Source organism: Chiloscyllium plagiosum, chromosome 33, assembly GCF_004010195.1.
Source record: "Chiloscyllium plagiosum isolate BGI_BamShark_2017 chromosome 33, ASM401019v2, whole genome shotgun sequence".
NCBI classification, from domain to species: Eukaryota; Metazoa; Chordata; class Chondrichthyes; order Orectolobiformes; family Hemiscylliidae; genus Chiloscyllium; species Chiloscyllium plagiosum.
The window spans coordinates 3942769-3956568 of NC_057742.1; the positions used below are offsets into that span (position 1 = coordinate 3942769).

A 13800-nucleotide genomic window follows, 5' to 3' on the forward strand; every position below is an offset into this window, starting at 1 on the left:
TGCTCTTCAGTTAGAATTTAGCTGACTGTATGCACAAAGTCTTAACATCCTTGGTTTTGTAACCCTTGCTGAACAAATATCTATTAGACTCAGCTGTGGAATTTTCAAATAGCTCTCAGTCTCAACAGATTACTTTTAGGAGAAAGGATTTGTAAGTGTTATTTTATTTTGCAGTTTGCGAAACGAAATCAGACAGCTATGGGTATGTTGGGGTTTGTGTTCATTGCCATTCCCCACTATGGCAGGGTCCATCCTCTCAGATTTAGAACGGTGTTTACTGCCTGTCTGCCTCCATATTAGCTCCTGAGGAGTGGAAAGGAGTAGTTGGGAGGTAATTCTTCACAACAGAGGATCGCTACCCTCCTCGCTCTGTCTAAATTGTTTGATTCATTGTCATTTGTCAACTGCATTCAATTCTGATTGCCACATTACAGAAAGGATGTGGAGATTTGGAGAGAGTGTCGAAGAGCTTACCAGGATGCTGCCTGGTTTAGAGGGTATGAGCTATAAGGAGAGGCGAGAAAACCTGAGGTTGTTTTCTCCGGAGTAGCTGAGACTGAGGGGACACTTGATAGAAGTTTATAAAATCATGACATGCATAGGTCGGGTTGATGGTTAGAATCTTTCTCCTAGAGTTGAAGTGCCTAATACCAATGGAGCATGTATTTAAGGTGAGAGGGGGGAATGTTCAAAGGAGATGTGAGAGGCAAGTTTTTTACACAGAATGGTAAGAATCTGGGACGGACTGTTAGGGGAGATGGTGGAGGCAGATCCAATAGGGGTGTTTATGGGACTTTTAGATAAGCACATCAATATGCAAGAAATGGAGGGATATGGACCAAGGGCAGGCAGAAGGGATTAGTTTAATTTAGCATCATGTTCGGCACAACATTATGGGCTGAAGTGCCTGTTCCTGTGCTGTACTGTTCTATGTTCTATTAACTTTGAGGGAACATGTTAATGATTGTAGCTACTCAGACAGCTGGGGTATCTGGATTGTCAAGTTGTTCCTTAAAAATTAACCCTTTTAACAAAGTTACACAATTCCATCCCAAACCTTGTTTGAAACAGTCCCTGGGGAAATTTTCAAATACATCTTTGGAAGTGGTATTGCTGACTAAAGATTTTGCCCAGATGGCAACAGCTTTGGTGTGAACCTGGAGTCACATGTAGTCGTCACAGACCAGGTAAGGGTGGCATATTTTCTTCCCTGAAGGACATTAGTGAATCGGAGGAATTTTCATAACCATCCATCAACCATGATCATCATTAGACTAGCTTTTCATACAAGATTTTCATTGAATTCAAATTTCACCGTCTGCCATGGTTAGATTCAAGCCCTTAGAAGGGTCATAGGACTCAATGTGTTAACTCTGCTTTCTCTCTTCAGATGCTGCCAGACCTAATGTGTTTCTCCAATCATTCTCTGTTTTTGTTTCCCCTGAAAATTAGCCTGGTGTTCTGGATTACAGGTCCATTGATATTATACCACTGCATCCCCATGTTTGGAAAGTTTGTAATGTGTTAAAGGCACTATATAAAATTCAACTTGTTGCTGAATTAGAGGCCACCTTGATCACAGGTTCCAGCACCACACGTGACTCAATAAAAACCAAGGGGCAGGAAGTTTTCTAATGAGTTAGCAGGACTCTGATCTATCACCATCACCCTCCACCTTCATCTACCCATTGCCTGCCAAGTTACCTTCCCCCCTCAGGATCCCCCACATTCCTGATGAAGGGCTTATGCCCGAGACGTTGACTCTCCTGCTCCTTGGATGCTGGCTGACTTGCTGTGCTTTTCCAGCACCACACATTTTGACTCAGGATTCATTCTGTTGTTGTGCTGAATTCAGTTGTATTACAAACAGGGCTATAAGCAGAAATATTTTGGAGTATTTTAAAATGACAACCACATTCTAAACCTCGAAAGGCTTCTGTCACATAAGCAAGTGCCTTTTGAAATATATAAAAGGTAAAGTACTGGAAACACTCTTCAGATCAGACAGCACCTGTGGGCAGAGGAACTGAGTTGATGACCTGTGAATTATGATATGTGAACACAGTTCTGATATATTTGGTTTAAAAATAAATCTTGACACAGCAACCAATTGTTCCAATTAAGTGATGAAGAATCGAAAAGGGTGGTGCTGGAAAAAACAGCAGGTCAGGCAGCATCCAAGGAGTAGGAGAGTTGATGTTTTGAGCATAAGCCCTTCATAAGCCATTCCTGATGAAGGGCTTAATGCCCGAAACATCGATTCTCCCACTTCTCGGATGCTGCCTGATCTGCTGTGCTTTTCTAATGCCACACTTTCCATCTCTAATTTTCCAGCATCTGCAGTCCTCTCTTTTCTCAAGTGCTGGCAAATGGAACTGATTAGGTTATGATATCTGGTTGGCATGGATGAGTTGGATCAAAGGGTCTATTTCCGTGCTGTACATTTCTGTGACTCTATGACTTTAAACGATGAAGTCAATCTTTCTTCAGATTAATCATTTTTTTGGTGCACCCCAATTCCCCTCAACTTCCAATCAGGGTAATTTTATGGGATCTACAGTCATATTAGTTGTTTGACCTCCTCTAACATCAGTGTTGTAAAGTGTGGCACTGGAAAAGCACAGCAGGTCAGGCAGCATCCGAGGAGCAGGAGAGTCAATGTTTCGGGCATAAGCCCTTCATCAGGAATCCTCTATCACCAGAATACTTCAAGATTTCTGCACTCCTCAATTTCTGGTTCCTTGGACATTTCCAGTTTTCATCAATCCACTGTTAGCAACTAAGCTTTCAGCTGCCTTAAACTCTGAAATTCCCTCTACAAACTCTTCTCTCTCTCTCTTCCTATCATCAGTTCATTTGGGGCGCCAAGTAAGTCTGTCAGATCTAAGCAATTGCACAGTCATGGGTTTCTGAGCAGGTAGTCCCCAGGGTGTTAATTGATTCTGTTCAAGTCCATTTGCAAGTCAGAACACAATGCAGGACAATATAAAGCAGCTGTTCCTAAGTACAGGAAACATTCATATTTCAGATCTTTAAAATTACATGACTATACAAGATTGCGTTTGTAAGTTTGAGTTCATAAATCAGGGATCCTCCGCAATCATAGAGTCATAGAGATGTACAGCATGGAAACAGACCCTTCGGTCCAACCCGTCCATGCCGACCAGATATCCCAACCCAATCTAGTTCCACTTGCCAGCACTCGGCCCATACCCCTCCAAACCCTTCCTATTCATATACCCATCTAAATGCCTTTTAGATGTTGCAATTGTACCAGCCTCCACTATTTCCTCTGGCAGCTCATTCCATACACGTACCACCCTCTGTGTGAAAAAGTTTCCCCTTAGTCTCTTTTATATCTTTCCCCTCTCACCCTAAACTTATGCCCTCTAGTTCTGGACTCCCCAACCCCAGGGAAAAGACTTTGTCTATTTATCCTATCCATGCCCCTCATGATTTTGTAAACCTCTATAAGGTCACCCCTCAGCCTCTGACGCTCCAGGGAAAACAGCCCCAACCTGTTCAGCCTCTTCCTATATCTCAAATCCTCCAACCTTGGCAACATCCTTGTAAATCTTTTCTGAACCCTTTCAAGTTTCACAACATCTTTCCGATAGGAAGGAGACCAGAATTGCATGCAATATTCCAACAGTGGCCTAACCAATGTCCTGTACAGCCGCAACATGATCTCCCAACTCCTGTACTCAATACTCTGACCAATAAAGGAAAGCATACCAAAAGCCGCCTTCACTATCCTATCTACCTGTGACTCCACTTTCAAGGAGCTATGAACCTGCACTCCAAGGTCTCTTTGTTCAGCAACACTCCCTAGGACCTTACCATTAAGTGTATAAGTCCTGCTAAGATTTGCTTTCCCAAAATGCAGCAGTTTGCATTTATCTGAATTAAACTCCATCTGCCACTTCTCAGCCCATTGGCCCATCTGGTCAAGATCCTGCTGTAATCTGAGATAACCCTCTTCACTATCCCCTACACCTCAAATTTTGGTGTCATCTTTAAACTTACTAACTGTACCACTTATGCTCACATCCAAATTATTTATGCAAATGACAAAAAGTAGTGGACCAATCCTTGTGGCACTCCACTGGTCACAGGCCTCCAGTCTGAAAAACAACCCTCCATCACCACACTTTGTCTTCCTACCTTTGAGACAGTTCTGTATCCAAATGGCTAGTTCTCCCTATATTCCGTGAGATCTAACCTTGCTAACCAATCTCCCATGGGGAACCTTGTCGAACGCCTTACTGAAGTCCAGATAGATCACATCTACTGCTCTGCCCTCATCAATCCTCTTTGTTACTTCTTCAAAAAACTCAATCAAGTTTGTGAGAAATGATTTCCCATGCACAAAGCCATGTTGATTATCCCTAATCAGTCCTTGCCTTTACAAATACGTGTACATCCTGTCCCTTAAGATACAACTTGCCCACCACCGAGGTCACGCTCACTGGTCTATATTTCCCTGGCTTGTCCTTACCAAACTTCTTAAACTGTGGCACCGCGTTAGCCAACCTCCAGTCTTCCAGCACCTCACCTGTGACTATTGATGATACAAATATCTCAGCAAGAGGCCCAGTAACCACTTCTCTAGCTTCCCACAGAGTTCTAGGATACACCTGTTCAGGTCCTGGGTATTTATCCACCATTATGCATTTCAAGACATCCAGCACTTCCTCCTCTGTAAAATGTCATCATCTATTTCCCTACATTCTATATCTCCCATATTCTTTTTCACAGTAATTACTGATGCAAAATACTCATTTAATATCTCCCCCATTTTCTGCTGCTTCACACAAAGGCCGCCTTCCTGAACTTTGAGGGGCTGTATTCTCTCCCTAGTTACCCTTTTATTCTTAATGTATTTGGAAAAGCCTTTTGGATTCTCCTTAATTCTATTTGCCAAAGCTATCTCATGTCTCCTCTTTACCCTCCTGATTTCCCTCTTAAGTATACACCTACTTCCTTTATACTCTTCTAACGATTCACATGATCTATACCTTTCATATGCTTCCTTCTTTTTCTTAACCAAACCATCAATTTCTTTAGTCATCCAGCATTCCGTATAGTTACCAGCCTTCCCTTTCACCCTAACAGGAATATACTTTCTCTGGATTCTCGTTATCTCATTCCTGAAGGCTTCCTATTTTCCTACCATCCCTTTACCTGAGAACATCTGCCCCCAATCAGCTTTTGAAAGTTCTTGCCTAATACTGTCAAAATTAGCCTTTCTCCAGTTTAGAACTTTTAGATCTGGTCTATCTTTTTCCATCACTATTTTAAATCTAATGGAATTATGGTCGCTGGCCACAAAGTGCTCTCCCACTGACACCTCATTCACCTGCCCTGCCTTATTTTCCAAGAGTAGGTCAAGTTTTGGACCTTCTCTAGTAGGTACATCCACATACTGAATCAGAAAGTTTTCTTGTACACACTCAACAAATTCCTCTCCATCTAAACCGTTAACACTATGGCAGTCCCAGTCGATGTATGTCAAGTTTAGCTCAACTATATAACCACAGTTTGGAAAGTTAAAATCCCTTACCATAACCACCCTATTATTCTTACAGAAAGCTGAGATCTCCTTACAAGTTTGTTTCTTAATTTCCATTTGACTATTAGGGAGTCTATAATACAATCCCAACAAGGTGATCATCCCTTTCTTATTTCTCAAATAACTTCTCTGGATGTATTTCCAGGAATATCCTCCCTCATCACAGCTGTAATGCTATCCCTTATCAAAAATGCCACTCCCCCTCCTCTCTTGCCTCCCTGTAGCATTTGTATCCTGGAACATTAAGCTGCCAGTCCTGCCCGTCCCTGAGCCATGTTTCCGTAATTGCTATGATATCCCAGTCCCATGTTCCTAACCATGTCCTGAGTTCATCTGCCTTCCCCATTAGGACCCTTGCATTGAAATAAATGCATGTTAATTTATTAGTCCTACCTTGTCCCTGCCTGCCCTGACTGTTTGACTCTCTTCTGATCTCAACTGTACCAATTTCAGATTGATATCTTTCCTCACTATCTCCCTGGGTCCTCCCTCCCCCCACCCACCACCACTGTAACTAGTTTAAATCCTCATGAGCAGCTCTAGCAAATCTCCCTGCCAGTATATTCCTCCCCTTCTAATTTAGATGCAATCCGTCCTTCTTGTGCAGGTCACTTCTACCCCAAAAGAAATTCCAATGATCCAAAAATGTGAATCCTTCTCCTAAATACCAGCTCCTCAGTCATGCATTCATCTGCTCTATCCTCCTATTCCTGCCCTCACTAGCTCATAGCACCCTCAAGAATCAAATCAAAGGCAGAAGTAAACAAAGAACAAGTCAGTTCACCCGAAAATGCTGGAAGCTATGATTAAATAATAACATGGTCCTCAGAAAAGCAAATATGTGAAGTGTTGTCAACATGTTCTGATGAAAAGGAAGTTACGTTTGTGTCAAACCTATTATCACAATTTGGAATGATGTGACACATTTTATGTAATGAGTTAGTATAGCTAGTGTAGTGTCACTGCATTCATCACAAGGAGATTTGAGTGAAGGAATAAGGATGTCTTTCTGCATTTGTGTAGAGCCTTGGTGAGACTGGGGTATTGTGCGCTCTTTTGGACTCTCATCTCAGAAAGGTGTTGCAATTGAGTTAGGAGCAATGGACTAATTCCTTGCATTACATCACTCCTGCAGTGATCACAACAAAATTTGGAAAGGAAGGTGATATTGTCAATGATAGATACATATCAAACTGTATTTAGCTCAATACCAGAAATAAGTCAGCCAAAGGATTTAAACTGTACAAATATATATAACTATCCTCTTGAAAAATAACACACACAACTTCCAAATCTTTTTTTAAAATGTTGTAGCATATTCTTAGAAGTACTTCGGTTAAACATCTGTTGAATTCAAGAAGAAAAAAATCACTTTGCACACACGCTGTGAACACTGGATCAGTTATAACTGGCTGAATTCACTTTCTGGAGACAGTGATGGAGATGATGATTCTAGATTTGCTAAGGCTCCTTGGTATCTCAACCTCCCTCAGGTTTTCATCACTTTTACCCACATTTGAGCCAAGGAGAAAAGGTTACTGCTAAGCAGGTGTTGCTTGTTAGTGCTATTGCTTACACCTTCCATCACTTTACTGATGATTAAGTAAATTGATGGGCCAATAATTGGTCAGGTTGGATTTATCTAGCATTTTGTGTATAAGGCATATGTTGGCAATTTTCTATATTGCCGGGTCAAAGTTTGGAAGCCCCCTCTTAATGACTCTGTGGGTCCACCTACACCAAATGAACTGCAATGGTTCAAGGAGATAACTCTTCACCATTTTCTCAAAGATAATTAGTGATGGGCAATAAATGCTGACCCATACAGCAACACTCTCATTTCACGCCAGTGTTGTAGGATAAAGAAATCTTGGTCTATATACTCTTGAGTTTCACAGGTAAAGGAGTTGAAACTTGTAACCAAAAGCTCAAATGGTCCAATTTGATAACAGGTCGTGAACACATTTTTTAAAAACAGCACCAGTAAACAATTAGAAAACCAAATGGTATGTTAGGTTTAATTGCAAGGGGATTTCAATACAAAAATAAGGAAGTAGATCAGATTCCTTACAGCATGGAAACTGGCCATTCGGCCCAACAAGTCCACACCAACCGTCCAAAGAGTAACCCACCCAGACCCATTCCCATACCCTTTATTTACCCCTGACTAATGCACCTAACACTATGGGCAATTTAGCATAGCCAATTCAACTGACCAGCACATCTTTGGATTGTGGGAGGAAACCCACACAGACACAGGGACAATGTGAAAACTCTACACAGTTGCCCGAGGCAGGAATCAAATCCAGGTCCCTGGTGCTGTGAGGTTGCAGTGCTAACCACCGAGTCACTATGTCACTCCAAGTATTGCTACAACTATACATGACTTCAGTGAGATCATACCTGGAGTACTGTGCACAGTTTTGATCTGCTTATCCAAGAAATGTACTCTCCTGAGACTAAAAACCAGGTAAAAACAATGGCTGCAGATGCTGGAAACCAGATTCTGGAGTAGAGTGGTGCTGAAAAAGCACAGGAGTTCAGGCAGCATCTGAGGAGCAGGAAAATCGACGTTTCGGGCAAAAGCCCTTCATCAGGAATACAGGCAGAGAGCCTGAAAGGTGGAGAGATAAATGAGAGGAGGGGGGGGGTGGGGAGAAAGTAGCATAGAGTACAGGGGAACTGAGGAAACTGTTGAAGTCCACATTAATGCCCTGGGGTTGAAGTGTTCCGAGGCGGAAGATGAGGCGTTCTTCCTCCAAGCGTCTGGTGGTGAGGGAGCGACGGTGAAGGAGACCCAGGACCTCCATGTCCTTGGCAGAGTGGGAGGGGGAGTTGAAATGTTGGGCCACGGGGCGGTGTGGTTGATTGGTGCGGGTGTCCCGGAGATGTTCCCTAAAGCGCTCTGCTAGGAGGCGTCCAGTCTCCCCAATGCAGAGGAGACCGCATCGGGAGCAACGGATACAATAAATGATATTGGTGGATGTGCAGGTAAAACTTTTGATGGATGTGGAAGGCTCCTTTAGGGCCTTGGATGGAGGTGAGGGAGGAGGTGTGGGCGCAGGTTTTGCAATTCCTGTGATGGCAGGGGAAGATGCCAGAACAGGAGGGTGGGTTGTAGGAGGGCGTGGACCTGACCAGGTAGTCACAGAGGGAATGGTCTTTGCAGAAGGCGGAAAGGGGTGGGGAGGGAAATATATCCCTGGTGGTGGGTTCACCAGATGGATTCCTGGTCTCAGATGGCAGTTCTATGATGAGAGATTGACTAAAATGGGTCTATAGCCTTTAGAAGCATGAGAAATGATACTTTACATAAAAAAGGTTCCTAAGAAAGCTCTTCCCCATAGCTCAAGAGTCAAGGAATGGGGCCAGAGTCTCTGAATAACACATGTTCCATTTAGGCCCACAATGAGGAGAATGCTTACTGTGAGCTGTAAATCTTTGGAACCCTGCACAGCAGCAAGCTGTGTGGGTAACCGGTTAATGAGTGTACTCAAGATTGAGATCAGAGATCAAAAGTGTTTTTTTTGTTGGGGAGGGGATCACTATATGAACTGAGTGGCCTGGGGTCGGAAGGGAAAAGAGCAGAAATCCTGCAGTGAGTGAAAGTGCAGGTTTAAGGTTCTGGCTGCTCCCATTCCTTTTGTTCTTAGATTTGCATTTCATGAATTTATTTTGACACCTATTTGATTCTCACCACAACGTATGGTTGTATTTTGTTGAAAAACAAGTAATCAGACTATTTTTCAGGATTTTAAGGCAGATATTTTCTTATTAGCTGATCTTGATTTGGTGCCTCGGCTTGATTTGTCATTTTCTTGAGTCCTTGTCAGTTCCGGATTGGTTGACTCTTCCCCTTTTCTGATTGGTTTGGTACTGACATGCTCTGCTGTGACTTGTTCTTTTCTTTCATCTGGCGTGTGTTAAGCATGATCCAATCACATGGAAATGTGGCATTAATTTGCATCTATATAGACCATGCCACCCAAAGCGTGATGGGCAAGATGTACCCGGCAGAAGATTCATAATTATATTAATAATATAAATGGATTGTGTGTAACATAGAGTCATCTGCATAACATATTGGACAAACCCCACGGAGTGTTCCCAAGTCAAGGGAGGGGTCTAAATAAAAACACGGCGTGTGAACTTGAATCATTCATCGAGAATGTTCAGCTACGCTGCACAGAAACAGAAACAGCCGTTTTGATGTACGCGTGTGAGGCACATGCAGGAGACAAATGGAAATGTTAAAAACAGAATAATTAATTTAACACACTTTAGCAGTCAATTGCCTGTGTTTAATAATGGTAATTTTCACTTAAGTGCTCTGGAGCATCCGAGCTGCTGCTCTACAAGCCATTTACATTCAGACAGCTGCAGTGGGATGTGCTTTCAGAGGGTGGTTTGTGTGGCCTCGCTGTTAATATAGGAGTCACAAAGAAAATTGCCTGTTTCATCAAAGGCTGCAGTATTATAGTGAGGGGTGTCGGCTATATGCTGGTGTTACAGTCAGGGGTGTGGGGTCTTTCAGAGTGTTACAGGGACGGGTCTCGGGGTCTGTCAGTTACAAAGCTGCAATTCACAAGAATTTATGGTTGAACTAACTGTTTACATCAGCACCGGTTGGTTCCATGTTGTAACTTCTACACAGACTGGAACAGTGAGTATAGGTGGAGTTGGTGAAATCTTGAGCTCAGTGGAGTGAAGGGAATCACTTCCCAAGCTACACTAACGTCTTGAGTAATCTCGGTGTAATACAGATGTTATTCCAGAATGCTGGTGCTGTAAACAGCTCATCAAAGTGACAGTGCGACAGCACGAAGTGTTTGCTTGTGTAGCTTTTTCTCTGTCAGTATTTTTGCACCCCCTGTTTTCTGGTGAAGATTGAGTGGTCCACAAGTTATTGAGTGCTTTTCAAACTGGCCCTCATTTGCATCTGACCCGTCTCTGACTCAGTTTCCCAGGAGAGAGGTCACAGGTCATTGAAGGGGTGCCAGGCAGTTTTTCTGCCAGTTACTGGGATTGCCACCAGCAGCTCCACCAGGATCAACTGGCCAACCCACCATAGCCCAACATAAAAGGTCTGCTTCAAAATAATACTTTGTGATCTTTTATTGCCAACTGAAAGGGCAGAATTTAATACCTCATCTGAAAAGTGGCCCTTCAATATAGTACTGGACAGTGATAGGCCTTCAGGTTAGGTGAATTGCCATGCTAAATTGCCCATAGTGTTCAGGGATGTGTTAGTTAGGGGTAAATGTAGGGTAGGGGAATGGGTTTGGGTGGGATACTCTTCGGAGGGTTGGTGTGCACTTGTTAGGCCGAAGGGCCTGTGAGGATTCTATGGTAGGGACATTTATGCCCATGCTAAGGAGTCGGATTTGAACCCACGACTGTCTGACTCAGATGCAAAAGCACTACCTACTGAACTTTAACTCTGCTCCAACTGTGACCGACAATTAAAAAATAAAAGGGAAAGTAAGAATGATGGCACTGGTTTGATAGATCCTCCAACAACTTCATGTAAAGAATTCCAATGGACCGAATCACTTCCAGTCCACTCCCACATTATGGAATTCCAATTGCTTAAATCACTTCCCATTTACCAACTTTCATAAAATTCCAACGTAATCTCTCACCAGTTATAGGGAGTTTGTGCAGCATTCTGAATGAGATGTTAAATTCAGGTCACATCTACCCACCCAGGCAGATGTGAAAGTTTGTATAACATACAGGGAGAAAAGCAGGGCATTCTGGTCAAAATTTATCCTTCAACTAATGTCATTAAAAGAAAACAGACAATATGACAGTTATTGCATTAATTGTTTGTGGGAGCTTGCTGTGTGCAAATACACTGTCACGTTTGCTACATGACAGCACCTTTATTTTAAAAAAAACTTTTTAAATTGATTTGTCAGTAGTTTTTAAGTTCTTCTGAGGCTGTTAAAGGTACAGTGTAAATACAAGATCATTCACGTAAAGTGGAACCAGCTAGGCTCAAATCCATTTCTGGTTACATGAGGTTGTGGGCTTCATCCTGGTATGTATAGTACATCACTCCCCACATTTGCCTGTTTATCCATGACGACTGGAAGCCTCAGAATTATGTTTCACCCTAGACGTACAACCCTTCGTGGTCTCTGTTCGCCTCTGATTTTGATCCTTCCACCTATGTGTGTCTTGCTTTCAGCTGCTTAGAGAGGCCGTAAGCTTTGTGATTTCCTCCAGCTCTTCCTCCCGTAAGATGTTCCTTAAAGTTCACTCACTGACCAAGCTTCTAGTACCGACATTAACAGCTCCTTGTGTGGTTCAGTATCAACAATTTTGTTTGATCAATCTTATGAAGCTCCTCGTAATGTTTCTGCTACGTAATGCAATGGCTTTTTTTACTGCTCGTGGTTTCAGCACCTAGAAATTGCGCTTTTTTTTAATGGTCATTGTACAACATCTGCTTTGTTTCTGCTGCTGAACTGCAGGCTCCTGGGCAGCACAGAAAGAAAGGGGCCTCAGAATCATTGTGTGCAGCCTGGCGCCGTGTGAATAGGGTTAGAAAGAGAGACAGAGGCTCTGCCTGACTCGACTTGACATCTTCCCATCCACGCCACCCAGCCCTGCGTCCCCACCCCTCCCGAACAACACCACAGCTGCTTGCATGTCAGACCCACGAACACACTGACTACAATCAGATTATGCAAATCATCCAATCCATATTATTATGAAACCAGAAAGATAGGAACCGTAATGTTACAGGTTGTTAAGGAGTCACTTTTCTCACATAAACTGGGGTGAAAACCTGGAGCGCAAGAATAAAATTGCGAACTGATTCAATTAGAGCTTTCAAGACTGAAATGAGCCAACTTCTTTTGTTGAGTGTGTGGTTTCAGATATGGAGCTAAATGCTGAGGTGAATAGCAGTGTGAGGCCGAATGGCCTCTTCCTGTTCTTATAAATCCTGGGTTTGATTGGACGGCAAGATAGGGGTGTGCAGGCAAAGGAAAAGGGGAGAATAGTGGTATTGCAAGCTGTGGCAGAGTTACTGAAATGAGAGCTGTGTGTGTCGAGGTGGTGTGCCTATGTATACGTGAGTGGGCATGTCTGTCTATGTATGTGTGTGTTGGTATGTGTGTGAGAGAGTGTGGGTATATATGTATGTGTGTGAGAGAGTGTGAATATGTGCGTGTTTATGGGAGAGTGTGTGTATATGTGTGAGAGTGTCCTGTGCCCGAAACGTCGAATCTCCTGTTCCCTGGATGCTGCCTGACCTGCTGTGCTGTTCCAGCAATAAAGTTTCAACTGAGAGTGTATATGTCCATGTGAGTGGGTGTATTTTAATATTATTTTGATTGGTACCTGATCTGCATGAGGAGCAGAATTTAAAATCCTGTGGCATTGTAAAGTTTGGGTGAGGGTAGAGATTTCAGTGACAGACTGCGAAATGTATGCTGGGGTTGTATCATACGTGAACCTGTTGATGAAGACTGATTTCCTGCAAGTTCCTTGGACACAATAAACATACAAAAACTGACTGAATTTGGAGATTAAAATATAGCACTCATGTTCAAAAAATATTTTGGATAATCAATGTAACCATTGATTGACCTGCTCACTGCTGATTAGAGTTAGCCCATGATAAGTATCTCAGAAACATCAGTTTTTCAGAACCAGGCTTTGTCTGGACTGGCAGATTGGTCTGAGGTTTCAGTGTGTGACAGGACACCACACACAGATTTTGTTTTTATTTGTTCATAGGAAGTTGACAACACTGTCTAGACTAGCATTTATTGTTCATCTCTACTTGCTCTAGAGAAGATTTGGAGATGCCGGTGTTGGACTGGGGTGTACAAAGTTAAAAATCACACAACACCAGGTTATAGTCCAACAGGTTTAATTGGAAGCACACTAGCTTTCGGAGCGACGCTCCTTCATCAGGTGATTGTGACAATCACTTGATGAAGGAGCGTCGCTTCGAAAGCTAGTGTGCTTCCAATTAAACCTGTTGGACTATAACTTGGTGTTGTGTGATTTTTAACTTTGCTCTAGAGAAGGTGTTGGTGTACTGCTTTCTTGAACCACTACAGTCCTTGAATGCAGGGTTACTGAGAGTGCAGTACAGAAGGGATGCAGTCAGAATCCAACAGGTGTATTTGAAATCACAAGCTTTCAAAGCATAGCCCTTTGGCCAGGTGAAGTGTACTAGGATTTCTAGGGAGTTCTAGGATTTTGAC

At 42.8% G+C, this 13800-nt stretch overlaps 1 protein-coding gene across 3 annotated transcripts in view; it reads left to right on the top strand.

Moving 5' to 3' along the window:
- The window catches only part of igf2bp1 (insulin-like growth factor 2 mRNA binding protein 1), a 165683-nt gene that overhangs the window by 68172 nt on the left and 83711 nt on the right, over nucleotides 1–13800 (top strand). The window contains exon 1 of one of the 3 annotated variants that reach the window (XM_043674804.1): nucleotides 9702–10656. The exons of 1 other annotated variant lie outside the window; for it this stretch is intronic. The gene's annotated coding sequence lies outside the window, so the exon portion shown is untranslated. Of the gene's footprint in view, nucleotides 1–9701; nucleotides 10657–13800 lie in introns of those variants that run through there. One more of the 3 variants, XM_043674805.1, reaches the window with a different exon arrangement.